Genomic DNA, 26,384 nt, shown 5'->3' on the forward strand with positions numbered 1-26,384 from the left:
TGAGCCCCGAACTGCATGCACTGCACAGAGGCTCCTGTGAAGGAGACGTGCGCGCACGCAGGTCTGGATGTAACGACAGAGCTGCAGAATTACGGAGGGGAGGGAGGTCTCTATGCTAAGCACAGGGTTGTAGCTTAGGTGTTTTATGACATGCCCTTATTACATCAGCCACGCCCCTTTGAGAGACTCCGAAGTTTTTTCATTCCACTTAAAGCCCTATCTTTACTGGTTACTGATGCCGCATTTCTTCACAAATGAAATGCTGAGTCTCTGGCCTGTAACTAGACAAGGGAGGAAGAAGCGCAGCCCAGTGCTAGTCTGCTTCTACTATGGCTGCCCCCCACAGAAATGAAGAGCAGAAGCGAGGCACAGTTTGATTTGCCCGTTCTCCCTCGAACACAGTGAGGCCGGACTGCGCCCCAGCCCCTCGATTTAAAAAAAAAATAAAAAAATAAAAATCACTGAAAGTCTGTGCTTTTGATTCTGCGACTGTCCTCAAATCAAAAACAAGGAACAGCAAAGTTTAAGACTTATGGGAGTAACAGCATGCTATCAGACAACCACCGGGACCGGGTAGCGTGTTCAGAGCGTTCGGGACTTCGGGTTGAAAGAAATGTTAAAACAAATTTAAACAAGTACTCTGCTGTATTTTATTTATTAACTTAATCCAAATGTGCGATGCGTGGGCAGAGAGAAGGCAGGCGCTGTAGAGGGAGGGGGTGGGCTGCCTGCAACTCGACCTACCATATGGAGAGGGAGGGGGTGGGCTGCCTACTAATGCGTGTGGCAACAGAGAGAGAATGAGGCGCGTGCTGGAGAGGGAGGGGGTGGGCTGCCTGGTTAGTGCATGTGGCAACAGATGGAGAGTGAGAGCAATTAGGGGGGAGGTGAAGTGAGGCCAGAGCGAGGCTGATGCCTTTGATGATGGAATGTGAGCTCGTGCACGAGAGGCTTGTTTCTCGTGAACTGTCGAAAATCCTCTTGCTTTGGGAGAGACTTTGGGTTAGCAGCATTAGGGCTGGCCCCTATTCCTATTCCTTACGGAATGGAATAGGGGCGAGCCTTAAAAAGTTGACTCACGGCCTCATTTTAAAAGGAAAACAAGCATTAACAACGCCAATAGGTCTGCCTAAGGGACGTATTTGCTGTGTCAATGATTTTGAGCGATGCTACAACATCCCTGATGCTACGGCAGAATAGCGACAAAGGAAACAACAACAAAAGGTGCAGCAGTCCTATCAGTTTATCACACATAACACGAATTTTTATTTTTTATTTATTTAAAAACGTTTTATATAGCGCTACTGGACCCTGGAGTATCAGAGCGCTTTACAGACAGATAATAAAAGTACATATCTAGAACAAATAATAGACAAAAGAACAAACAAGCATCTAGAACAAAATAGAACATTGTTACAAAGTGAATAAAAATTAGCATGGGATAAAGCATTTCAGTTAGAGGAGGAGATTGAGGAAAGGGAGTAATTTAGGGGTCAGTAGGGGGGATGAGGATGGATTGAAAGATAGGAGAGAAAAGGGTACCCAGGAGGAGGTGAGGCAGTTGAAAAAAAAGAGAGACGGGGTGGGTTGAGGAGAATGAGATGAGGACTGAATCAGTATAGGGACAAAGGTGCCCCAATATTTGTTTAGAAGAAGCACCTTGAGTCTTTTTTTGAAGAGAGGGTAGGAGGGGTTGCAGCGAAGATCTTTGGGGAGTGAGTTCCAAATCTTAGGGGCATTACCAGAGAATGCACGTGATTGTGTCTTTGTACAGTTGAGTTTCGGGGGGATGAGGACAAGGTCATAAGTGCTTCTCAAGGACCTGGAGCACCCAGCTTTTTGTAGTTTGTCTGAGAGGTAAGAGGGGGTGTTCTGGTGAAGGGCTTTGTGAGTAATACATGCCAACTTGAAGGTGGATCTACCTTCAATTGGGAGCCAGTTAAGGTTTTTGAGGATAGGAGAAATGTGATCGAATCGTTTACAATCAGAGATGAGTCTAGCAGCTATGTTGAGGGTATAGAGGGGTCGTGGCACGGAGGGGCATATGGGCATGGTGAAGTAGGAATATTAGTGGGGTGTTGTTGGCTGATGTTAGATTGGGATGGGAGAGGTGGAGAAGAGAAGGATAATTCAATAGAGTTGACTTTGTTCGAAAAGAAGCTGGCGATATCTTCACATCTTTCGATGGTGGCTGTTATTTTAGGGGGGCCAAAGGAGGTTTGTTTTTTAATAATGCTATAGAGTTCTCTGGGACGGATTTTGGCCTGGTCAAGTTGTGTGCGGAAGAAAGAGGCTTTTTCAGCAAAGATGTGCTTCTTGTATTTGGCTCTGGCGTGTCAGGTTATCGGGGGAGGGATGATTCCTCCAAGAGCGTTCCGACTGTCTGAGGGCCCGTCTTTCTTTATTAAGGTCAGAATTAAACCAGGATTTGGGAGGATTTTTTTTTTATTTTTTTATTTTGATTGGGGCAATAAGGTCAAGCACTTGAATGACAGAATATTGTAGTGTTCTGTTAGGTCATTGGTGCTGTGGGGGGGGGGGGGGGGCGGAGAAAGCGGGATTTGATAGAGGATTCCAAATCGCCGGGGGGAATAAGGTGAAGATTACGAGTATGTTTCAAGGGTAAAGTGTCAGTAGGAGTGGGGAGAGGAATAGAGCAGTTCATAGTGAAGAGAATAAGATGATGATCAGACCAGTCGACTGGAAGAATCGTTGAGAGAGAAGCCAGATCCTTGCTAGTCATAATGGCATCAAGGGTGGCGCCTTTAGAGTGAGTCAGGAATTGGCAGATTTGTGTCAGGTCAGTAATGTCCATGATATCGTTAAGGAGAATGACAGACGGATCATCGTTATTATTCCAATGAATATTAAAGTCGCCAAGAAAGAGATTCTTGGAGTGAGTGAGCAAGGATTGAGTGATAAGATCAGACAGCTCATCGGTGAAGGGGATGGGATTACCGGGGGGGTGATAGATAGTATGTAGACGAATGGTGGGGGAGTCCGTAGCCGTAAGATCAACAAAAAAAAAAAAAATCAAAGGAAGAAGGGTCCTGGAGATGAACTAGCGTGAGATTAAGTTCCTTTTTATGAATTTGAGAAAATGCACGTGCTGCCAATCAATTACCTGCCTTCTCTTGGCTAAACCTTAGAGATGAAACAAATGTTTATTTTGACCAAAACAGTGTCGTTTATTTATTTTATTTTGATTAGACTCATTTAGTCATTTTCACTTTTTGTAAAAAATATATATTTGAGTATATGCTATTTGCTGTTCATGTTGTACATAAGGTCTTAAAAATGAACTTGGTTAAAATCTTCCTTTAAAGTGAACAGTAGTGAAAATTACACACAGGAGTTCATACATAGCTTGTGCTTGAATGAAGCAAAAGACGAGGCACCTTGGGGAGTATCTAACAAGATCCTGGGCAGGCAGTGGATATTGGCGTTCACAGTGGTAAAGGAGGAAAGTCTGCAGCAAGTTTGAGGTTCTTCGGCACATTATCTGCGGCGGTTTGTTCTGATAGATATTCAACTTGCTCCACCAGACAGGGATGCTACCCGCCAAAAAAGGATGCAAGAAGTTTATTTTAGTCCTTTGTTTATTCCTTAATTATTAGCTTTACCACCTTTCCAGTTGGCAAACCCCCCAAAAATATTATTTTCCCTTCAGAAATAAAAGTTATTTTTTAAACTGTGGGTGCTTTTTAAGTCTTGCCTGTCAATGCGCATGCGCATATAGCGGAGCGAGACTATAGGGGCTTAAACAGACTTTAACTAACTGGCGATTTGATGCTGTGCCGTGCGCTTTTAGGTCAATGCGCAAGCACATTGACCTAAAATGCGCGTGCACAGCATCAAATCATCTGCCATCTGTTCCCCAGCTTGGCGCCTCCGCTCCCGCTCTCTCCTGGCTGCTCCTCCCCTAATTATTCACGTCCGGCCATTTTGTTTCGGCTTCACTTTCACTCTCTCTCGCTCTGCCTTTCATTACACTCGGCGCGATCCCTGTACTTTTCTATTCCTTTCATAATGCATTCATATCTTTCTTACCACCCCTTCCCCCTCAGTGCACTTTCCTCCCTCTGCTGACTCGCTCCCTATGGAACATAACTATTCTCAATCATTCTATTTCTCTTCCTCTCAGCATCTAAATCCCTGTCCTTCCCACTCTCACGCTCTCTTGGTCGCTACATTGTACACAATATTCATTTATCTTTTTTTCTCTCAGTAACTATCTATGTAACTCTTTTGTCCTCAATATCACTCTTTATTTCACTCTCTTTCGGGACCAATCCCTGTATATCTCTATCTTGCGGGTCCCGTCCATGTCTTCACTCCCTCCCTCTCCCATGTAAGCGCTGGTACACCACGCGCTACTGAAGGGGTGCTTCTCTTCGTGTCCCTCTTTTCTGTGAGAGACCTGACACCAGATCGAAACGCTGCACTTTAATTAATACCCGGACTGCTGTTCCACGCCTGTTGGCGCCTCAGACGTGACGCGGAACTGCTCTGTACAACCTGCAGTGGGTGCTGACTGAGGACCGGCCAATGGGCTAAATTTATCATGGAAGCCATGTTTGAAAGAGGGCTTTTTAAAATGTATGGCCAATCGCAGAAGCAGATAACGGTATCACAAACTATTCCTGATGCAAAAAAAGCCTTGCGTCATAGCAGCTAGAGAAAGAACTCCTAATTATTCACGGCCGACCGGCCGTACTTTCACTTTCACGGCCGGCAGGCCGTATCTCGTTTTATTTCTGAATTTTCTCTGCCTCCGCATTCACCTGGTTTTACATAGAGCTCCACCATGTCCCCGCCCTCTCTTCCAGCCCAGCCTCAGCTCTGACAGTACATTTCTCTTCTGACAGAAAGATCTTCACAGGAAACCGGAAGCAATATCTTGCTCATGTCTCAGAAGCCACTGCCAACTTCATCCAGCTTTCTTATTTACACACACACAGACACACATTGTAAGGGCTTTTTAAAATGTACGGCCAATCGCAGAAGCAGACAAGGGTATCACAAACCATTCCTGATGGAAAAAAAGCCCTGCGTCATAGCAGCTAGAGAAAGAACTAGAGTGCTAATTTAGGAAAGAATAGCTGTCAATTATGGGCGCCATGCTGCTAGTACTTGTTTGTGCTACTTACCTAATTCAGTGCTCCTGCACTGTGGACTATTTTCAACGAGCTACATCAGGATAGGCACATAACTAGACAAGCTTGGTCATACATTTAGCCCATTACCCTAACAGAAGTGATTGTACTTAATGTATTCTGTTTCATTTTTTAGCGCCAGAAATGATACTATACCCTTGCACAAGCAATCACGCATTATACAATTGATGAAGGGAAACTCAAGGTAGTTATACAACAAGTAGTAAGTAATACAATAGGCCATAGTTATATTTGTACTCTTGTTTGTTTTAGCGTTGTACTAAAGCTCTGACAACCAGCATGTCACTTTCACGGTTGCCAGGCCGTGTCTCTCGTTTCCCCCCCCCCATTACAGCTTGAATAATGTATTTCAGCTGCCTCCGCTTTTACTAATTTGCCTTACCCAGACAAATGCTATAGGTGTCACATTTGAAAAAGTTTAAAGTATTGGCATTGTAAATGACAAAGCTATTAATTTTGCTATTTTCAAGACAAACAGATTAAAAAAAAATGTCATTTACAAAACCAATAGCTCCAACTTTTCTAATGCGAGACCTATTGCATTTCCAATGCTTGTTTAAGGAAAGAAATAACATAAGAATCCACTTGTGTTTCCTTTGCCTGTCCTGTTTCCCAGCTGAAAACGTGAAGCAGGGCCTGCAGCCAGAACACGTTATTTTTGTCATCCTCTGCAATACACTCGAGTAGTAAAATGGGTAGAATATTTAGAGGGGGAGTAACCTATGGAGTAAGTGAGTCATATTTCATTGAACCTATGTGCTTCGTTCCCAAAGAGCAGATTCCAACAACTTTGTAGCTATAGATTTACTGCAGTCACATTCAGGTGATTCCCATCACAAAGAGACACAATGGGAGACGGTGATGATCGGTGAAGGTGTTAAAATTTCAGGCATCTCCAACGAGTAGCTCGTGAGCTACTGGTAGCTCTCTGGCTACTTAGAAGTAGTTCTCCTATGCGCCGCCCAGCCTAGTAAATTAGAGGTTATTGCTTGGATGATTTACCATATATATTCCAAAATTGCAAAGTGAGCATTTAAGATGAAAATGTGTGCATTTTCCAAGCTCATTAGATGATATTTAGAGATAAAGGATTGCATGTTTAAATGGTATTTACATTCCAAGTTGATAAAACCTTTCTTGCATTACTACTGGCAATCCTGCCTGATGCACCGAGGTGATCACCACTGGCAGTCTTCCATGGGTTGGCCACTAACGTAATGTTGTCTTCAAGGCCGCTCTTCCCGATATGGTAAGATCTCTAGCGCCCAGATGTGCGAATTTTAACATCATTGGCGACCTCAACATTCATTTTGATTGCAGGTCGTCCACAGCCATAGACACCTTGCTCGCGGACCTTGAAGCACTGCAACTTGTCCAACTTGTCACACTCCCCACTCATACAGGGGGACACATCCTTGATCCCTTCTTCACCACTCTTGAGAGGGCGAAGGTGTCCAACCCGATCCCGGTTGGCTGGACTGACCATTTGCTGGTGGAAGTTTTCTGTCCCATTGACGATCCACCATTCAAATCTGTGGATAGGCTGATTCTAAAAAGACACTGGCACAAGCTTAAACTTGAGGAGTTTTACAGGTTACTGGAGAAGAAACCCCTGAGCCCCATTCTGAATGTGGAACGAGGTTACGAACTGTCTTGCAAATGGATTTCGGATGTCCTTGACTCCCTCATACCTATGTGCTGGTCGAAATGCAACTCTAAGGTACCTAGCCCGTGGTACAACGACTCTCTTGCCGAGCTTAAGAAAATCTGCCGGAAAGCTGAGAGGGAATGGAGGAAGTCTTATGATCTCAGCCTGAAATCCTCTTATTTTGCCAAACTTAAGATCTATCATAGGGCAATCTGCAGAACTCGTGCCGCATTCTATGCCCAGGAATTCCAAACCAGTACTAACCCCTCAAAATTAATTTTTAAGGTCCTTAAAGACCTTATGAATAAAAGGGCCACTTCGGCAGAAATCTGCACTGACTCTCATTGTGAAAGTCTGGCATCCTTCTTTCTAGAGAAAGTGCAGGCTATCTACCGAGGATTTGACTGCTCTCTGCCCGATCCAGAGCCAGCTGGTTCTAACTCCCTGGCTTGTGAGACGCCTGACCTGTCTATGGAGGCTTTTGACATGCAGAGCCTCAGGATCAAATCAGGCTCCCCTCTGGATCCGCTGAAGCCAGCTCAAATCAGGATCCTTTCCCCCCAGTGTCGTGTCCCGATACTCTCCTTGATCAACCTGTCGCTTTCATCCGGCATGGTCCCCTCCTCGTGGAAGCAGGCGGTAGTCACCCCAGTTTTGAAGAAGGCAAATTTAGACCCGCTCCTGCCTGAGAACTACCGCCCCATATCTCTTCCCCCCTGGACTGCCAAAGTCACTGAGGCTCATGTAAATTCCATTCTGTCTGATCATCTTTCCCGTAACCATATACTGGACCCGAGTCAGAATGGCTTCCAGGCGGGACACAGCACCGAGACCGCTTTGCTCTACATGATCGAACACCTGCGCTTGGTGCTCGACTCCGGGCGGACGGCGGCACTCCTTTTACTAGATCTGAACGCCGCATTCGATACTGTGTCCCACCGTGTCTTAATTCAGCGCCTAGAGGAAGCTGGAGTAGCGGGGACTGCTCTTCAGTGGTTCCGCTCTTTCCTCTCTGATCGGTCCTTTAAGGTGGCTATACCACCCTGCCAGTCCACCTTCCATCCTTTGGATCTGGGGGTTCCACAGGGCTCCTCGTTGAGCCCGACCCTGTTCAACCTCTACGTGAAACCGCTAGCTGCGATCGTCAAACAGTGGGGTTTGACGATGACCTCATATGCAGATGATACGCAGCTGGCGGTGACACAGAGTGGAGACCCTGAAATGGATGCCCCCAGATTCCGAGCTGGACTTGTGGCAGTAGCAAATTGGTTAAGAACCAATTGCTTACAACTGAACGCCAAAAAGTCCGAAGTCATGGTTTTGGGGAAACATGCGGAGCTTTGGGGAGATCAGTGGTGGCCTCCAGAATTGGGCGTCACTCCCGTTCCAGCTTCCGAAGTAAAGAACCTAGGGGTATGGCTGGATCCGGCGCTTACCTTCACGGGCCATACGAAGAAGGTTGCAGCCACCTGCTACGGCATCTTGCGAGGCTTAAGACCGATCCTTAAGTTTTTTGATCCTTCCACCCGGCAGCTCGTGGTCCAGGCCTCGGTTCTATCTCGGCTGGACTACGGCAGCGTGCTGCTGCTGGGGATAAGCCAGGCTGAGGCATCTAGGCTACAAAGGGTGCAGAATGCTGCGGCACGGGCCATTGTTGGCCTTCCCAGGCATTGTTCTGTTTCCAGCACTATTTCCGCCCTTCACTGGCTGCCGGTCAGACAAAGAATTAAGTTTAAGTCGCTTTGTCTGGCCTTTAAAATCATGAAGCTCTCTTCGCCGCCTGCACTCGCTAACTTGCTTATCCGCTATGTCCCTTCGAGGTCCCTGAGATTGGAGGCTCTTCATCTCGCGGCCTGCCCCCGTTTTAAACTCAGCAGGATGGGTGGCCGCTCCTACCGAGTGCTTGCCGCTGGTTTGTGGAACTCACTCCCGGTGCACATTCGAGCTCTGGATAATCTGACCGCTTTTAGGCGTGCTATCAAAACCTTCCTGTTCTCTGTACCTGGTTAGCCGTCTTTTTCCTTAGTAATCAATGAGATAGGGAGGAGGAATAGGTGTCCATTTGCTTCCCCTGGGTAAGTATAGAGGTAATCAGGTGCGGAAAATGGACACTTGTAACAATTCTAAACTTTTGGTTAGACTGATTATGGTATCCTCAAAAACACAATGTTTTGTTGGTATTGCGGTATACATCTTTCATCCGCCCCTACATTGTTGTTGTGGCAGTTATCATTGAATACCATAAGACGTGCTAGGTGCCTGCCTCATCCAGAGGCTCCTCTAGTTTAGAGTTGCAGTGTCCAGAGATCAAAAGAAAGGTGAAGTAAAAATGACCCCAAAAAATGGATTTAAAATTAGGTCCACACCCCAGGATTTTATTAATTGGTGTGGATCTAAAAGATAAAATGATTGGTACTTGTACTAGATCAAGTAACTGGATCCAGAAGTATAGCTTGGAAAATGGTGTTGACATGTTTCAGCCCCCTATGGCTCAACGGAGTCTGCAGGGCTTTCGTCAGGACTAAACAAACATACAAACATAGAATAGTTATTTACACCTTTTGTGCAGTTACTGTAATGGCTTACTGGTTTAAATAGTCAGTGGCCAATCAGGCTCTTTTAATCTGTAAAAAGAGGGGCAAAAACAGGAAAACAATACACATTTTATCGTTTAGCTGTATGTACATAGGCACCAGAGTACGTAGTAGTCTCTTCTTAAGTGTTTACATAACAGAATTTACTGATATGGATATTGTGAGGGAACATGTCAAGGCTTGGGGCGGAGAGGCTGGATGTGAGCGACTAAGTAGAGACAAAGGGTCCTGCATTGTGTGAAGGGACCGCTAGAAATGGATTATAAGGCGCGATCCACATTGTGAATGATTATACGGAAGACTGTTATGCACTTGTGTAACTATCAACTGCTAACCGTTATATTAATTTTACATTCAAGGCGTGCGAGCGCTCTAGTTGCATCAAATACTTTTGGTAGCGCGAAGCGTTTTACGGGCACTTCCATATAAAATGGAATACTACAAGGTGTGTCAGGTATTGACAAAAAACGCTACTGAAAACAGTTGTATTAAGAGGTGTTCTCGGCATGCGAGCGTTCTTACCTACTGTTAAGTATCAAGAGGCTTCGTCAGGGGGTACCGGCTATAAATTAGCCACAGAGCTGGGAAAAAGAGGTCGGGAAATGTGTCAGTATTTGGCCACCTTACCGTTAGTTTGCAGTGAGGGATAGAACGCTAATACGCCGCCATTATCCGCGTGGGAGGAGACTTCCGTCACTTGTGCTGACTCTGCCCCTGGACTAAGGGTAGACGTCCGAGACACGTATTTGTAGCAAGACACGTGATTGTATCTGATTGAATGTGAAAACTTTATCAACTACAAAATGGCGATGTTGGAATAAGTTAGAACACGAGCAATGAATGTATGTAATAAGGAAAGTACCGCGGTGGTCTGGAGCAGTAAACAGTCTAATAAATCATACTTTAGCAGTGGTCAAGGGAGAATCATAAAGAGCAATGCTCTGGTCTAGTGTGAATTTAACTCAAATGCAGATAAAGGAGGCTGGCTTCACAGAGCTAGCATACTTGGTTATGCAAACTGGTGCCAGGGTATATTATCATTAAGTCCCCAGATGTGAGTTTTGAGGCGATTCACCCATCTCTGCTCCTTTTCATAGATTTTTTTCTCGGCATTACGTGTTTTATCTGTAATCATTTCAATTACAGTCCAACGTATTTCCTCACATGTGTGTCCTGCCTCAATAAAATGGGCGCACAATTTGGTGGTAGTTTTTTTGAGCCTAATATTGCTCCTGTGTTCACCTATACGTGCTTTTACTTTTCGGCAGGTCATTCCAATATAGATTTTTCCACAAGGGCAGTTTGCCATATAAATTACGTGGGTTGAATTGCAGTTCGTATGTTGTCTCTGGGTCCATATGAGGTTCTCTGAAAGTTGTAGCTGTTTTGAAGGAGTTGTATACTTGCAGGCTATACAGTTTCCACAGGGATAATGGCCTGTGACTGGGGTCATCGTAGGGTCTCTTGTTATTTCCATTTGTTGTATTTTTCTCGGTCGAGTGTGAACCAAGGTGTCACGTAGGTTTTTAGTTCTCCTGTTGGCGAACCGGGGTTTTGGCCATTCAAATTTACCGGTCGTCAAGATTTTCCAATTTTTATTCACCAATTTTTGCATTTCATAAGTGGCTGGACTGAAAGTTGTTACACACGTAACTAGATCTGGTGGGGGGTTTTTGGGGTGAACCTGCAGGAGACATTCTCTCGGTTGGTTGTTGGCGCGTTTCATACACCTGTGAATTGTAGCCTGAGTATAGTCACGTGCTTTTAGTTTTTTGCTGAGTACCAGTGCTTGTTCCTTGTAGTCCTCATTTTTGGTACAATTTCGTTTGATTCTAAGAAACTGACTGTATGGAAGATTGTCTCTTAGTGATTTGTGATGAAAACTTTTATATGAAAGTAAGCTGTTTTTCGCAGTGGGTTTGGTGTAAGTCTTAGTTTGTAGGCTGTGATTTTCAACAAAGATGGTTAAATCCAAAAAATCAATTGTAGTCATTTGCTGTGTATGTGAATTTTAACCAGGGATCACACTCATTTAGCCAGTTGATGAAGAGGTTGAGGTCGTTTTTGATGTCCCATATGAGGAGAATATCATCTATGTACCTCTTCCAGTATAATATACTGGAAGAGTACGGGTTGGATTCGTTGAGTACATGTAGGTCCTCGAACTGGCTCACATACAGTCCAGCTACCGAAGGGGCAAAGGCACTGCCCATGGAAGTTCCATGATTTTGTAAATATAGCAACCCTTCATATTCAAAAAAATTCTCTTTTAACGCTAGTTTACAGCATTGTAAGATAAAATGTCTTGGGGTATGGAAACTCCAGTTTTCATGGAACAGAACATCTTCAAGCATCTGGAGAGTATTGTCTTGTGGGAGACTCGTATATAACGATTCCACATCAAGGCCCACCAAAAGCATGGTGCTCTGATCAAAGTAAATGTCAGAGATCTGTAACAGCAAGTCTCTAGTATCTTTCAAGTAGGTGGGGTTTTTTTGGACTAAGGGCTTCAAGTATTTATCTGCGAATTTAGACAGAGGTTCAAGGAGTGACCCTATACCAGCAACTATGGGTCGTCCAGGTGGAGGGGTTTTGTTTTTATGTATTTTTGGGAGTGAATAAAATTATGGTATCTTAGGTTCTTTGGCCATAAGATAATCAGCCTCTTTGCCTGTTATCCATCCATTCGTTTCTGCCTCATAAATCATCATTGAGATGGTGTTTTGGAGTCTCTCAGTAGGGTCTTCAATGATCTTTCTGTAAAATGTAGTGTCTGAGAGTAGGGTTAAACATTGTTGATTATACCCTTCTTTACTTAAGATGACTAGGCCTCCCCCCTTGTCCGCGGGTTTGATCACTATGTCCTCATTTTCTTCTAAGCTTTTGAGTGCTTTTCGTTCTTTATTACTCAAATTTTGGAAGGGGGTCTTTTTCTTTTGTTCCATGGCATCTACGCCCTTAAGTAGAGCTTGTTCGAAGGTCTGAATCTCAGGTGGAACACTGCCAGTTGGTGGATTGAAGGTGGATTTCCTCTTCAGGTTAGTGTCTCCTTCAGTAGATGGCAAAGGGGTACCCGCAAAGAATGCTTTCAGTTTTAGAACTCGGCAGAATTCTGCTAGTTCACATTTTAGTTTGAACGAATCAAAAGGAGGTGTCGGAACGAATCCTAGACCTTTGTTGAGAATATTTTTTTGATCATCTGAGAGTTCTATATTGGCAAGATTAACTATTAGTGTATGTTGTTCTTGCTGGTGCTCGGTTGAGCAGTTGCCATGCTCCTGGTTAGTATGTTTCTTTGTTGGTCTTGCCACGCTAAGGTCTTTTTTCTTCCTCTGGGTTGGTTCTGGCTCCGGCCTAAAAAAGGCTGTTGTCGTTGTTGCTGGATTTGGTGTTCCGCTGGTTGTTGGTTTTCCATTTGAGGCATTTGTTGCATTTGTTGCATTCCATAGTTGTATGGTGCCATTCAACCTCCGTATTGTGGCATGTAAGGTTGGAAGAAGGGCATGTTCATGTTAGGATAATTTGGTCTTTGCCATCTGTTGCCCCTTCTGGGACGTTGGTATCGGTTGGTGTTTCCTCCCCTTCTGGGGTTATAGTCTTCTGAGCTGTTGACTGAATTGTTAGAAGAGGTTCTGCCTAGAGATTCATTATCTGAACCCAGATCGTTGGTATTATAATCTTCTTTTGAGTAAGGGTGCATCTTTTCTTGACTGAATTTCTTGAGGTCCTTTCCAAGTTTTTCTAGCTTGCTCTGCATTAGGAATTCCTTTGTTTCATCCATTTCTTTATTTAATTCTTCCAATTTCTTTTTGTGGGTCTGTGGGTTGATGCCTTTTTTGAGTTCATTTTCCAATGTTTGGATTTCTTGTAGTAATGCTTCAGACAGTCTTTTAGCTGTTTTAATGATCAGTACTAGATAATCCAAGGTACACTTCCATGAGATGGAAGACCAATCTCTGCGGAATGCCAGATCATGTAGAAAGGTCCTTGGTGCATTATTTACCCAAAGACCCCTTGGTGCTGTTTTGTGTCTTAGGTATTCGGTCATAATGATACCGTGGATGGCAGTTCGTATTTGTTCTCTTTTCTTTTCAGAGAGTGAATCCCAGTTGTCTGTTTGGGCCAATGCCTCCGTAAGGTCTGAATTTTGTAAAAGTGGCTGTGCTGCCAGTATTTCGTCAATGTCGCTCTCATCGAAACTCAGTCCAAGGTTGCCTTCCATTGTTCCACTCTACTTTATCCAAAGGTAGATATCTTCTTAGATATTATGTAGATCTCCCACAGCTGCACGTTGCTTAATATACTTAGTAATCAATGAGATAGGGAGGAGGAATAGGTGTCCATTTGCTTCCCCTGGGTAAGTATGGAGGTAATCAGGTGCGGAAAATGGACACTTGTAACAATTCAAAACTTTTGGTTAGACTGATTATGGTATCCTCAAAAACACAATGTTTTGTTGGTATTGCGGTATATATCTTTCATCCGCCCCTACATTGTTGTTGTGGCAGTTATCATTGAATACCATAAGACGTGCTAGGTGCCTGCCTCATCCAGAGGCTCCTCTGGTTTAGAGTTGCAGTGTCCAGAGATCAAAAGAAAGGTGAAGTAAAAATGACCCCAAAAAATGGATTTAAAATTAGGTACACACCCCAGGATTTTATTAATTGGTGTGGATCTAAAAGATAAAATGATTGGTTCTTGTACTAGATCAAGTAACTGGACCTAGAAGTATAGCTTTGAAAATGGTGTCGACATGTTTCAGCCCCCTATGGCTCAACGGAGTCTGCAGGGCTTTCGTCAGGACTAAACAAACATACAAACATAGAATAGTTACTTACACCTTTTGTGCAGTTACTGTAATGGCTTACTGGTTTAAATAGTCAGTGGCCAATCGGGCTCTTTTAATCTGTAAAAGAGGGACAAAAACAGGAAAACAATACACATTTTATCGTTTAGCTGTATGTACATAGGCACCAGAGTACGTAGTAGTCTCTTCTTAAGTGTTTACATAACAGAATTTACTGATATGGATATTGTGAGGGAACATGTCAAGGCTTGGGGCTGAGAGGCTGGATGTGAGCGACTAAGTAGAGACAAAGGGTCCTGCATTGTGTGAAGGGACCGCTAGAAATGGATTATAAGGCGCGATGCACATTGTGAATGATTATACGGAAGACTGTTATGCACTTGTGTAACTATCAACTGCTAACCGTTATATTAATTTTACATTCAAGGCGTGCGAGCGCTCTAGTTGCATCAAATACTTTTGGTAGCGCGAAGCGTTTTACGGGCACTTCCATATAAAATGGAATACTACAAGGTGTGTCAGGTATTAACAAAAAACGCTACTGAAAACAGTTGTATTAAGAGGCGTTCTCGGCATGCGAGCGTTCTTACCTACTGTTAAGTATCAAGAGGCTTCGTCAGGGGGTACCGGCTATAAATTAGCCACAGAGCTGGGAAAAAGAGGTCGGGAAATGTGTCAGTATTTGGCCACCTTACCGTTAGTTTGCAGTGAGGGATAGAACGCTAATACGCCGCCATTACCCGCGTGGGAGGAGACTTCCGCCACTTGTGCTGACTCTGCCCCTGGACTAAGGGTAGACGTCCGAGACACGTATTTGTAGCAAGACACGTGATTGTATCTGATAGAATGTGAAAACTTTATCAACTACAAAACGGCGATGTCGGAATAAGTTAGAACATGAGCAATGAATGTATGTAATAAGGAAAGTACCACGGTGGTCTTTTTCCTCTTCCTGCGTGTTATGTTTTAGTACCTGTTCAAGCGCCAGGACGCCCCTTTGCTGGGGCAGCTGTGCGCTGTATAAATATTATTAATTAAAATTAATTAATTAATACAAAGCTAATCAAATTAGTAGCTCTGCAAGTTTCTTATTGAACACGAGTAGCCCTCGTTATAGAAAAGGTTGGAGGCCCCTATGTTAAATTCTTTGACTCAGCTGCCATTTTGTAGTCAGTTCTCCTTCTGCAGGTTTGCCCAGTGAGTTAGGGAAGGACAAGACTGATTCGGATGAACAAAAGAGAGTCACAGTCCTGGGTGTTAGCAGTGAGGGTCAGAAGCAGTCAGTGGTGCGGAAGGGACAGATGACTGCAGCTGGCTGTGCTGTTCAGTCAGTGATCTCAGTGAGGCTCCAAAGGCATTTGGTGACATTGGCCTTGGGCTGAATGGTGGGTGATCTTGACACTAACCCCAGGCCCAAAGAAAAGAGAGGCATAAGGAATATGCTACTTACCAGTATGCATCTGTTCTTGGCATAGAGGGCTGCAGAGTGGTACATTATGAATAGATCGCCATCTGGTGTTGGGCTCGGATGATTGCACTTTGTTTTTCTCTTGGAGAGTTCTTTGTAGCTTGGTGACTCCTCCTTTGGTTGGTAGTGCGCATGGGCATCGGCTCCATCCTTAGATTGTTTTGCCATAGTAGGGTTAGATGGAGTAGTATGATAGAATACAGATAGGAATGCCCATGTAAGTGTATCTAAATAAGATAATGTTGGAACAGACACAGGTTTCCGGGGAGGCTGGGAGGGCATGTACCACTCTGCAGCCCTCTATGCCAAGAACAGATGCATACTGGTAAGTAGCATATTCCGTTCGAGGCATATGGGCTGCAGATGGTACATTATGAATAGACTATACAGCAGTTCTCTCCCTAGCGGTGGTCACCCGTGTCTGTTGCAACTGTCTGAAATAAAGTCTTTAATACAGCTTGTCCCACTCTAGCTTGTTGTGTTGTGTGCACATCTACACAATAGTGCTTTGTGAAGGTGTGCGGTGTAACCCAGGTAGCTGCTTTGCATATGTCATCTAGTGGAATGTTTCCCAAGAATGCTATAGATGCTCCTAGTTTACGTGTAGAGTGAGCTCTAGGAGGAACAGTTAATGTTCTCTTTGCTTTTAAGTAGCATATTTGAATACATTTTACAATCCATCTGGCAATGCCCGCTTTAGAGATGGGATTGCCCTTATGTGTAGGAGAAAACGCAACAAATAGCTGTTTTGTCTTTCTGAAAGTTTGTGTTCTTTCTATATAATACAATATTGCCCTTCTGACATCCAATGTATGTAGGGCCCTTTCCGCTACCGTCTGTGGTTTTGGAAAGAAGACCGGTAATTCCACTGACTGATTGATGTGGAATGCAGAAATTACTTTTGGTAAGAATTTTGGGTTTGTTCTAAGAACCACTTTGTTTTGGTGTAACTGCATGAATGGTTCTTGAATCGTAAAAGCTTGTAACTCACTTACTCTTCTAAGTGACGTGATAGCTATGAGGAAGGCCACCTTCCATGTGAGGAATTGTATTTCACACCTATGCATAGGTTCAAATGGTGGTCCCATTAGTCTGGTAAGTACTATGTTGAGATTCCAGACTGGGGAAGGTGGTCGTCTTGGTGGAATGACTCTTTTGAGTCCCTCCATGAAAGCTTTAATTGCTGGTACTTTAAACAGGGAAAGATGTTGCCTGTTTTGTAGGTACACCGCTATAGCTGCGAGATGAACCCTGATAGAGGTATATGCTAAATTACATTGCTGCAAGTGTAGCAAATAGCAAATGATCTGTTTAGTGGATGCGTCCAGAGGGTTGATGTGCTTACTGTTACAGTGTATAGCAAACCTCTTCCATTTTGCTGCATAGCATGCTCTGGTGGTAGGACGTCTTGCTTGTTTAATGATTTCCATACATTCTGGTGGTAAATCTAAATATCCAAACTCTATGACCTCAGGAGTCAGATCGCTAGGTTCAATTGTTTGGGATCTGGGTGCATTATATCTCCATGGTTCTGTGTAAGGTGCATGGGTAATAATGTTAGCTTTTGATGTGGCACCTGTGAGAGTTGTAGTAGCGTGGTGAACCACGGTTGTCTTGCCCACGTGGGTGCCACTAGTATCATTGTCATTGAGTGCTGCTGCAGTTTCCGAACCACTAACGGGATTAGTGGGAGAGGGGGAAAAGCGTAAGCAAATCTGTTGGACCAATTTATCCATAGTGCATTGCCCTGGGACCGGTGGTGTGGGTACCTGGATGCGAAGTTTTGGCATTTTGCGTTCTGATGATTGGCAAACAGATCTATCTCTGGTTGCCCCCATCTTTGGAAGAATGGCTGCAGTATTTGGTTGTGCAGCTCCCATTCGTGTACTTGTTCTGACTCTCTGCTTAGGATGTCTGCTACCTGATTTTGAACTCCTGGTAGGTGTTCTGCTAACAGATAGATCTTTTGAGGAATGGTCCATCTCCAAATGTCCTGTGCTAGTTTGGATAGTTGGAGAGAGTGTGTCCCCCCATGTTTTTGAATATAATACATTGCAGTCATGTTGTCTGTTCTGATCAGGACTGCTTTGTTCGTTATTTGCATTTGGAAAGCTTTTAGTGCTAGAAATACTGCTAATAGTTCCAAGTAGTTGATGTGCAGTTTCTTTTGCTGCACACTCCACTTCCCCTGCACTGTGTATTTGTCCATATGCGCTCCCCATCCGGAGAGCGATGCGTCCGCTGTTAGTATCACTTGTGGAATCGGTTCTAGGAACGACCGTCCCTTGGAAATGTTTGTTGTGTTCCACCACTTCAGAGAGCGATGTGTACGGTCGTCTTCCAACACCAGATCTGTAATCTGACCTTGAGCCTGATTCCACTGTGTCGCTAGACACTCCTGTAGTGGACGCATTTGTAGTCTGGCATGTGGTATTAGCAGTATGCAGGAGGACATCATGCCTAACAGCTGCATAAACACTCGTGCTGGTAGTGAGTGTTGTGGTTGAAATCTTTGTATTAACCTGACCATTGTCTGTATCCTGATTGGATTGGGGTATGCTATGGCTCTTTCTGTGTCTATAGTAGCCCCAGGTATTGCTGAATTTTGTTTGGTTGCAGGTGTGATTTTTTGTAGTTCACCGTAAACCCTAGGTGGTGCAGCAATTGAATCGTCTTCTGTGTGTTGTGAAGACATTCTTCTTGTGACTTGGCCTTTATTAACCAATCGTCCAAGTAGGGGAAGACATGTATTTGTTGTCTTCTTAGGTGTGCTGCCACCACAGCTAGGCATTTTGTGAACACTCTTGGTGCCGTTGTGACCCCGAACGGAAGGACTTTGAATTGATAACGTTGTCCTTCCACTACAAACCTTAGGTATTTCCTGAGGGCTTTGTGAATTGGGATATGAAAGTAAGCGTCTTTTAGATCCAGTGTAGAAAGAAAGTCCCCTTTCTTCAGTAAAGGAAGTACCTGTTGGAGCGTGACCATGTGGAAATGTTCCGAATTTATGTATGCATTGAGAGGTCTGAGGTCTAAGATTGGTCTTAGAGACCCATCTTTTTGGGGGATTAGGAAGTATAGAGAGTATACTCCTGTCCCTTGTTGATCTTTTGGAACCTTCTCTATGGCATGCTTGTGTAGCAGTGATAGTACTTCTTCTTTTAACAATGCCAGATGATCTTGACTCATTGGACGCTGTTTGGGGGGGATGTTTGGTGGGGTAGCTGTGAGTTCTAGGCAATAACCATGTTGGATAATTTGTCTCACCCACTTGTCTGATGTGATGTTTTCCCAGACAGCTAGGAACTGTGATAGACGTCCCCCGACCGGTGCTATGTGGTCTGGGGGAAGTTGTATTAAGTCACTGTTTTGGGGTTGGGGAGTTGCGGTTGTTATTATTTCCGCGGCCTCTACCCTTGTTGTTGTTACCTCTGTAACTACCTCTTGAATTACCTTTGGGTGACGTAGGTGTGAAAGAGGTGGATTGCTGATTTGTTCCTGTATTTTTTGAGCCTCCTCTATAGGTGGATCTACGAAAGGAACCCCTTTGTGTTGGCTGTTGCAATGCTCCCATTGACTTAGCCGTTTCTGTATCTTTCTTCATCTTTTCTAAGGTCTCATCTGTGCTTGAGCCAAAAAGTGTTTTCTGATCAAAGGGTTGGTTCAATAAGGATGTTTGTACTTCTTGTTTGAACCCTGAGACTCTAAGCCATGCATGTCTCCTTAACATGACACTGGTGTTGATGGATCTTGCTGCAGTGTCTGCTGCGTCTAGGGCGCACTTAATGGAAGTGTTAGTTATTATCTTTCCTTCCTGTATTAGCTGATCTGCCCTCTTCTGATGTTCTTTGGGGAGATGTGTGATGAGTTTTTCTAATTTATCATAATGTGCCCTGTCATAACGTGCAAGTAGCGCCTGTGTATTGGCTATACGCCAGCTATTTGCCGCTTGTGATGCTACTCTCTTGCCTGATGCATCTATTAATTTTGACTCTTTATCAGGTGGAGGGGTCTCTCCTGTAGATAATGAGTTCGCTCTTTTGCGAGCGTTTGAAACTACAAGCGAGTCCAGAGGTACCTGCCCTTTGATAAATATTGGATCCTTTGGAGCCGCCTTATATTTTTTATCAATTCTTGGGTTTAACACCCTAGCCCTCACTGGGTCTTTGAATATTTCTCCTGTGTGACTGAGAAGACCCTTCAGCATAGGTAGAGTACCTGATGTTCTTTGTGCAGTAGGTAGTGTCTCTAATAGGAGGTCCTCTATTTGAGGTTCTGTATGTAGATCTACCTTATGATATTTTGCTGCCCTATTAATGAGCTGTACAAACCCTGTGTTATCATCAGGTGGTGAAGGCTTTGAGGGATATAACTCTGGGTCGTTGTCATCATCTGACCCTGCGTTATAATTTTCCCATGGGTCATCCTCATCTGGGATAGTGTCATCATCCCCTTGAGGTTCTCCCTCCCCTGTATCACTGTCTACATCAGACTGAGGTGTAGATGGTCTTGGTGTAGAAGGTGCAGGAATATTTGGCATAGTGTGAGGAATAGGAGAAGAGGGTGTGACTTTAGGTCGAGGAGAAGTAGGAGGAGTTGTATTTGTCCCCAGTGTTCTCTTTTTTGAAGGAAGAGGTTTGTCTTCTATCTGTTCATTCTTCCTCTTCTTCGTCACTACTTTGCCAGTTTGTGGATCGATCAACAAAATCTTTTGTTTGGGATCTGTCTGCTGCTCCTGTGTCAGTACCCAAGCCTTCGGTTCCGAAAGGTGCCTTTGTTTTCGATCGTCAATTTTCGGTGTTTTCGGCACCGAGTGTTTGCTTGATTCCGATTTTTTCGGTGTCGAGTGAGTCTTCGACGTCGAATCATGTTTCTGTTTCGACATGGAATGTTTCGATGCCGAGCTTTCCCTTGCATGGAGCTTCGGCGTCGAAGTCGATGTCGACCTCTTCTCGGATCCGACATGGTGGGAGACCGAGAGTTTCGGTTTCAGTTTCGGTTTCGTTGCCGGGCCCGAAGGCGGGGCGTCGGAAACTTTTTTCTGCAGTTTGACCGGGCTCGAAGGCGGGGTCGTTACCACATGGGGTCGGTTTTTTGGTAAGGGGACGTCGTCACTCACGGTTTGTTGCACGTCGAGTTCTTCGACATCCGACTCGTCCCCTTCTGACCCCGACTGATCCTCATGATCCTCTTCTTCATCGAGGTGCTGGTCTTCGAACAGCTCCGGGATCGCCTCCGACTGCATTCTGGAAACCTCGTGTCTTCGAGCTCGATGATTTCTAATCGTCGACTTGGAGGAGAATGCTGCGCAGGCTTCGCAGTCCCTGGATTCGTGTTCAGGCGATAGGCAGAGGTTGCACCTCGTGTAGGTCCTTGTGTGGGAACTTAGCACCACACGTTGGACATTTCTTGAATGGAGTCCTTTCCTGTTCGTCGACGTAGATCAAAGTTTTTTCTTCGATGTTGGAGTCGAAACGCGCCGGAATGGAAATGAAATCGTGTTCGATAACAATACCGTCGAATTGGAAAGGGAATACGCGCCGATAAGTCACTTCTTTTCGAAGTCGATCTGGAGCGTCTCAATCCTCATCCGAACCCGATGGCAGAAAAAACCAATCTAAGGATGGAGCCGATGCCCATGCGCACTACCAACCAAAGGAGGAGTCACCAAGCTACAAAAGACTCTCCAAGAGAAAAACAAAGTGCAATCATCCGAGCCCAACACCAGATGGCGATCTATTCATAATGTACCATCTGCAGCCCATATGCCTCGAACATTTATTTCAGGTTTGCTAAATTACCTATGTGGAAAGCCAACAAAAGATTGATGGGACACAAAAGTTTCCAAAAAATAAACACACCCCTCACATATACATATGAAATGCTGATTTGCTCTCTCTGGTTATTCAATTTTTTTTTTTGGCAGAAGTGAGGCGACTTCTTTTTTCGTTGTTGTTATTATTACATTTCAACACAACATAAATTACCATCACATTATCATGTGCAACACTTATAGTATAACCGTTGTGCTGACAATTCCTCCAACCACCAAGCCCTTGACTGCTCTCCGTGTTGTATCAGTAAAACACTCTATACTCTACAATGTGTGTTTCCAACCTTAAGCAACGCACCCCCCCCTCCGCACCTGATTTATGGCGAGTGCCTGCAACCAGTATCATCACTATACCAGCTCAGTCGTGCTGCCGCACTCCCAGCCCATCCCTTGCCTATGTGCTTTGAATTGTCCAGGCATTGCAGCCAATGTTATTCAACTGCTGTGCCCTTCAAGGGAACTCAAATCCAGAGGATTCCTCAGTGCATCTAAGATAGCCGCCGAAGCTCTAAATCATCCACCAACTTATCGTCACGCCTGGTCTGCTCCTATGGATGTCCTCCGCTGCAGCCCACACTATGTTCCTAGGCCACTCCTACGCTGGGAGAATTATGCGCCATCCACCTTATGGCGATCCTTCGCTTAGCCAATATGAGCCCCAGAAGCTTCAACCTCCTACTTAGCCTTGTCCCCTTCGGGTTCAGGAGTAACCCCAGCAGCACCACCCTGATCCCGGATACAAAGCTGTATGTTCCACCCAGTGGGCCACCATCTCCTGCCAGTAGGAGCTCAGAGATCTGAAGGACCAAGCAATGTGCATTAGTCCGTTTCCCCCTCACCACAACGCAAACAATTAGACTCTCTTGTGGGATACATGATATGTAAAGCCTTATGTGTGAGGTACGTCTGGTGACTGTGGTTATATTGAATTAATTTGAATCTCGTAATGCATGAAACTGTCTTCACCCTCGCCACGTGCTGCCTTACACAGGTGAGATCCCAACTTTCTACCCCCTGCTAGAGCTAAAACTGCCCCCAGTGTCTGCAAGTGTATGGGTTCCATAAGCTGGGCTATGCTGTGGCCGACATTTTTGTAAACTGGAGGTACCATCCCCGCTCAAAGGTCTTCATTGTTTCCTACCTGCCAATGAAATGTCCGTCTGTGTACAGGTGTCCCAGGGTGCTACAGCCTCCCCTCTTCCACTTCTCCACAGACGGGTCAGCAGCTGTTTTCACGAACACTGGAGCACCCCAATAGGCATGTTTGGAGTATATGGCGCTCTCTATACCATCCTTTTCACGGCCCATTCCCACTCTGCATGTCTGTGTCACCACATACGGTGCCTCGGCCGGCACCCAGCACTCTCCATCAACACCACGGGGAGCCCCTCAGCAACTGTTTCGCCCAATTGTCGTCTGGATCCATCCAGTGCAAGGCATGTTGCAAGTGCGCTGCCATATACTAGGCCTTCAGATCTGGCAACTTGAGACCACCCTTATTTCGAGTCCGTTTAAGGGTACTGAGCCCAATCCTCGCCCGCTTCCCAGACCACAGCAATCCAGTGATCAGTTAATCTTTCTCAGTGCAGTCACCATGCATGAACTCATACAGTGAGCCCTGCAATGGGTAGAGGTATCGCGGCAGCAACACCATTTTAACCAGGGCTACTTTGCTCATCAGGGACCAGGGCAGAGTAGTCTGGCCCATGCCTCATCCTACCCTTGATATGTTCAGGGCTGACAAGTCTGATTCAGTATGCCTAACTCTAATACCAAGACACTTCACACTTAGTCTCCCAAGGGAGGCTTGACGTGGACAGTTGGTCTAATACTTTGACCCTCAAGTCAACGATGGGTAAGAGGGAGGACTTGTCACGATTCACAAGGAGCCCTGAGTTGTCCCCAACTCATGCAAAGACCACAATATGAGCACCAGGGCATTGTCGGCACATAGCGTTATTACTTGACGTGTCTCACCCACCTGGATACTCCATGGTCCCTCACCCTTCTAAGCGTACCCACCAGTGGCTCCATCGCTAGGGCGAATAGGAGAGGATCAGTGGGCAACCCTGTCTCAAACCTCTATGCAGTTCACACCTCTCAGAAACCATCCCTCCCATCCTGACTCTCTCCCTCGGTGCAGTGTACGAAAGTAGTACACAGGGAATATATGTATGACCCAGCCCAGCTTTGTCGAGTGTTAACCATAAATATTCCCAGTCCACCAAATCGAATGCATGTAAGGTAACTTGGCAAGTTTACATGCTTGAATTAAAAAAAAATGTTTGCATCAAATTTACTGTAATTACTTGGGGTGCTTCTCAGGGTAAACAAGGCCAAAACATTTGGTGGTGGTGGTGGTGAGGCTCTCTGGAGGGGTAAAACAAGGCTGTCAGCGGGACCAGGTTGGCCTATTGCACAGTCTGGCAGTGCCAGAAGGGCTGGCCGCTGGTCTGACTGGTCAGTGAGGGAGGTTTTTTTGGACTGTTCTGTGCCTGTTTTAATGGTCAGGTGGGTTGGTTATTACTGTTGATTTCCCTGATATTACTACAAACATTGCCTGCAGCAGGCACAAGCCCGCAGTCTCCCATACCTCTCAAATCACTTATACAGAATGTCTTTACAAGTTTCAAAACTGACTACATTAGCAGAATGTGACACGTTTTAGCTATCTGATTTGCTAATGGAGGCCATTTTTATTTTGCTGACCGTGCATATGTTCTGTCCCGGTCCGTCCCAGGTTGCCAGTAGGACTTCTACTAAGGGAGAACTTATTTCTGTCTGAACTTGAACGTTTGAATGGGCAGCTTACCTGCCGAACAAGTAAAAACATAACAAAGTAGTTTATGGGGACTCAGTGCATGACTCGAGTGGCTTATACACAGCATTACCACCTCGCCAGCTCATCACTTCAAGCAGCAGTTTGGATTAAAAGGCACCTTTTCCGCTCTTACTGCTCTTGTGAGAAGGATTGCACTTTCTGTGCTATTGTTAAATGGTCCATGGCTATTTTTTATTTTAAATAAACTGGACAAAATGAAACATGGATAACAATCAGTTGGGAAAAAGCAACAAGAGGAGCAGGCAGAAGGGGTGGAGGGATGGTTTGCCAGGGAAGAAAAGCATTGGACTGAGAGAGAACTTGAAATCACATGCTTTCGAAGCAGTGCTTAACTAGACTGAAAAAAAGTGGTTACATAAAAAAACAGCAGAAGCAGAAAAGTCAGTCAATAAAAGAGATGGTAAAGAGGCTATGCTCCATTGGAGGGACAAACACGACTGAAAGCTGGGACACCACTAGGAAGCAGGCACATGAGAGTGACAGGAAAGACAACCAATGATAAGCAATGCCTGCACTCCTCAGCAAGCCCACAGTATGTCTAGCAACCAGACAGGTGTGCAGTCTGGTTGGCCCATCCTAAAAATAGCAGCCATTCATGTTTGTTCAATGTAATTGAGAGAAATTTCAGAATGAAATACATCGAGGATTGTAGAAAGCATTGAAGAGGGGACTGAGGGTGGAACATGTCAATGGTTGTTGAGCATCTAATGAGATGTCAGAGGATAAAACTGATCTAAATTGTTTCAAGTCTTAGAGGGATGTCAGAGGGTGGAATAGGCCTGTGATTGTTGAACACATTTGAAACAGGTATGTTTTAAGTTGACAAATCATGTGTGAGACTGTGCTGCCCGCATCATTTTCTAAGATACGTTGTGCTTTTGATCAGAATGTCGGAAGAGAAAACGTGCGTGCTTCTCAGTGAATATTTGGGCCGCCACAGTTTGAGCCTCAATTCTTGAGTAAAGTGCCCCATTAAAGGCCAGCAGGGGGAATGTGGTGTGAATAGTAAACAAATACAGATGTTTCTAAGGCACCCAAGAGTGATTTTTCCATGTTTTAAACTCACCATACGGCACATCCGAACCACAGGGCATCTGCTGGGTCTGTTTCCAACAGATAAACCAACCTCGGAAATATCCTGTTTGTCATTTACAACAAAGCAGGCCTGAGTTGGCGATCGGTCTTTTGTCTTTGTCAATTCTTGTTACAAGGTTTTTGGAAAAGTTGATTATATTGACCAGGGCCCAGCAGCTCCCCTAACAAACAAGCATTGGCAAAGCCAATAGGTCTCGCCTACACAGGAGCTACTGGCTTTGACAATATGTTTTAGCATGTTGTACACCAGTGTCGCTGCTGTTGAGCATGGCTAAAAAGTTAGTGGAGTAAGGGAGTGAGTGGTGTCGAGTGGAGTGTCCTTAAGAGGAGTTGGTGGAGTGTTATGGAGTGGTGTGTTGTGGAGGGAGTACGGTGTCGTAGAGTGGAGGGGAATAGAGTTAAGTGGCGAACAGTAGAGTACAGTGTCAGAGTTGAGTAGAGTGTTGTAGAGTGAAGTGGCATTGAGGGTGTTGCGTGGAGTGGAGTAAAGTGTTGTAGAAAAGAGTGGCTTGGAGCGGAGTAGATTGTCATAGAGTGGAGTGGAATAGAGTGGAGTGGAGTGGAGTAAGGTTGTATGGAGTTGCGTAGAGCATTGTAGAGTGGAGTAGTGCTGTAGAATGGCAAAGAGTGTAGAGTGCTGTAGAGTGGAGTGGCATCTAATGGAGTAGAGTGTCAGTGGATCAGAGTGGAGTGGCCCAGAGTGGAGAGGCCTAAAGTACAGTGGTGAAAAGCAGATTTATGTTGGGTGCATTGGTTTTGAGTAAAGTGGTGTGGGTGCATTGGCGTAGAATGCAGTGAGGTAGAATAGCAGAGAATGCAGTGCCATAGAGCAGAGCAGTGCAGAGTAGATTCCAGTGGCGTAGAGTGTAATGACATAGAGTGGAGTAGTGCAAAGTGGAGTCAAGTGGCATTAAGCGGAG

This window comes from Lissotriton vulgaris, chromosome 1_1, assembly GCF_964263255.1.
Source record: "Lissotriton vulgaris chromosome 1_1, aLisVul1.2, whole genome shotgun sequence".
NCBI lineage: Eukaryota > Metazoa > Chordata > Amphibia > Caudata > Salamandridae > Lissotriton > Lissotriton vulgaris.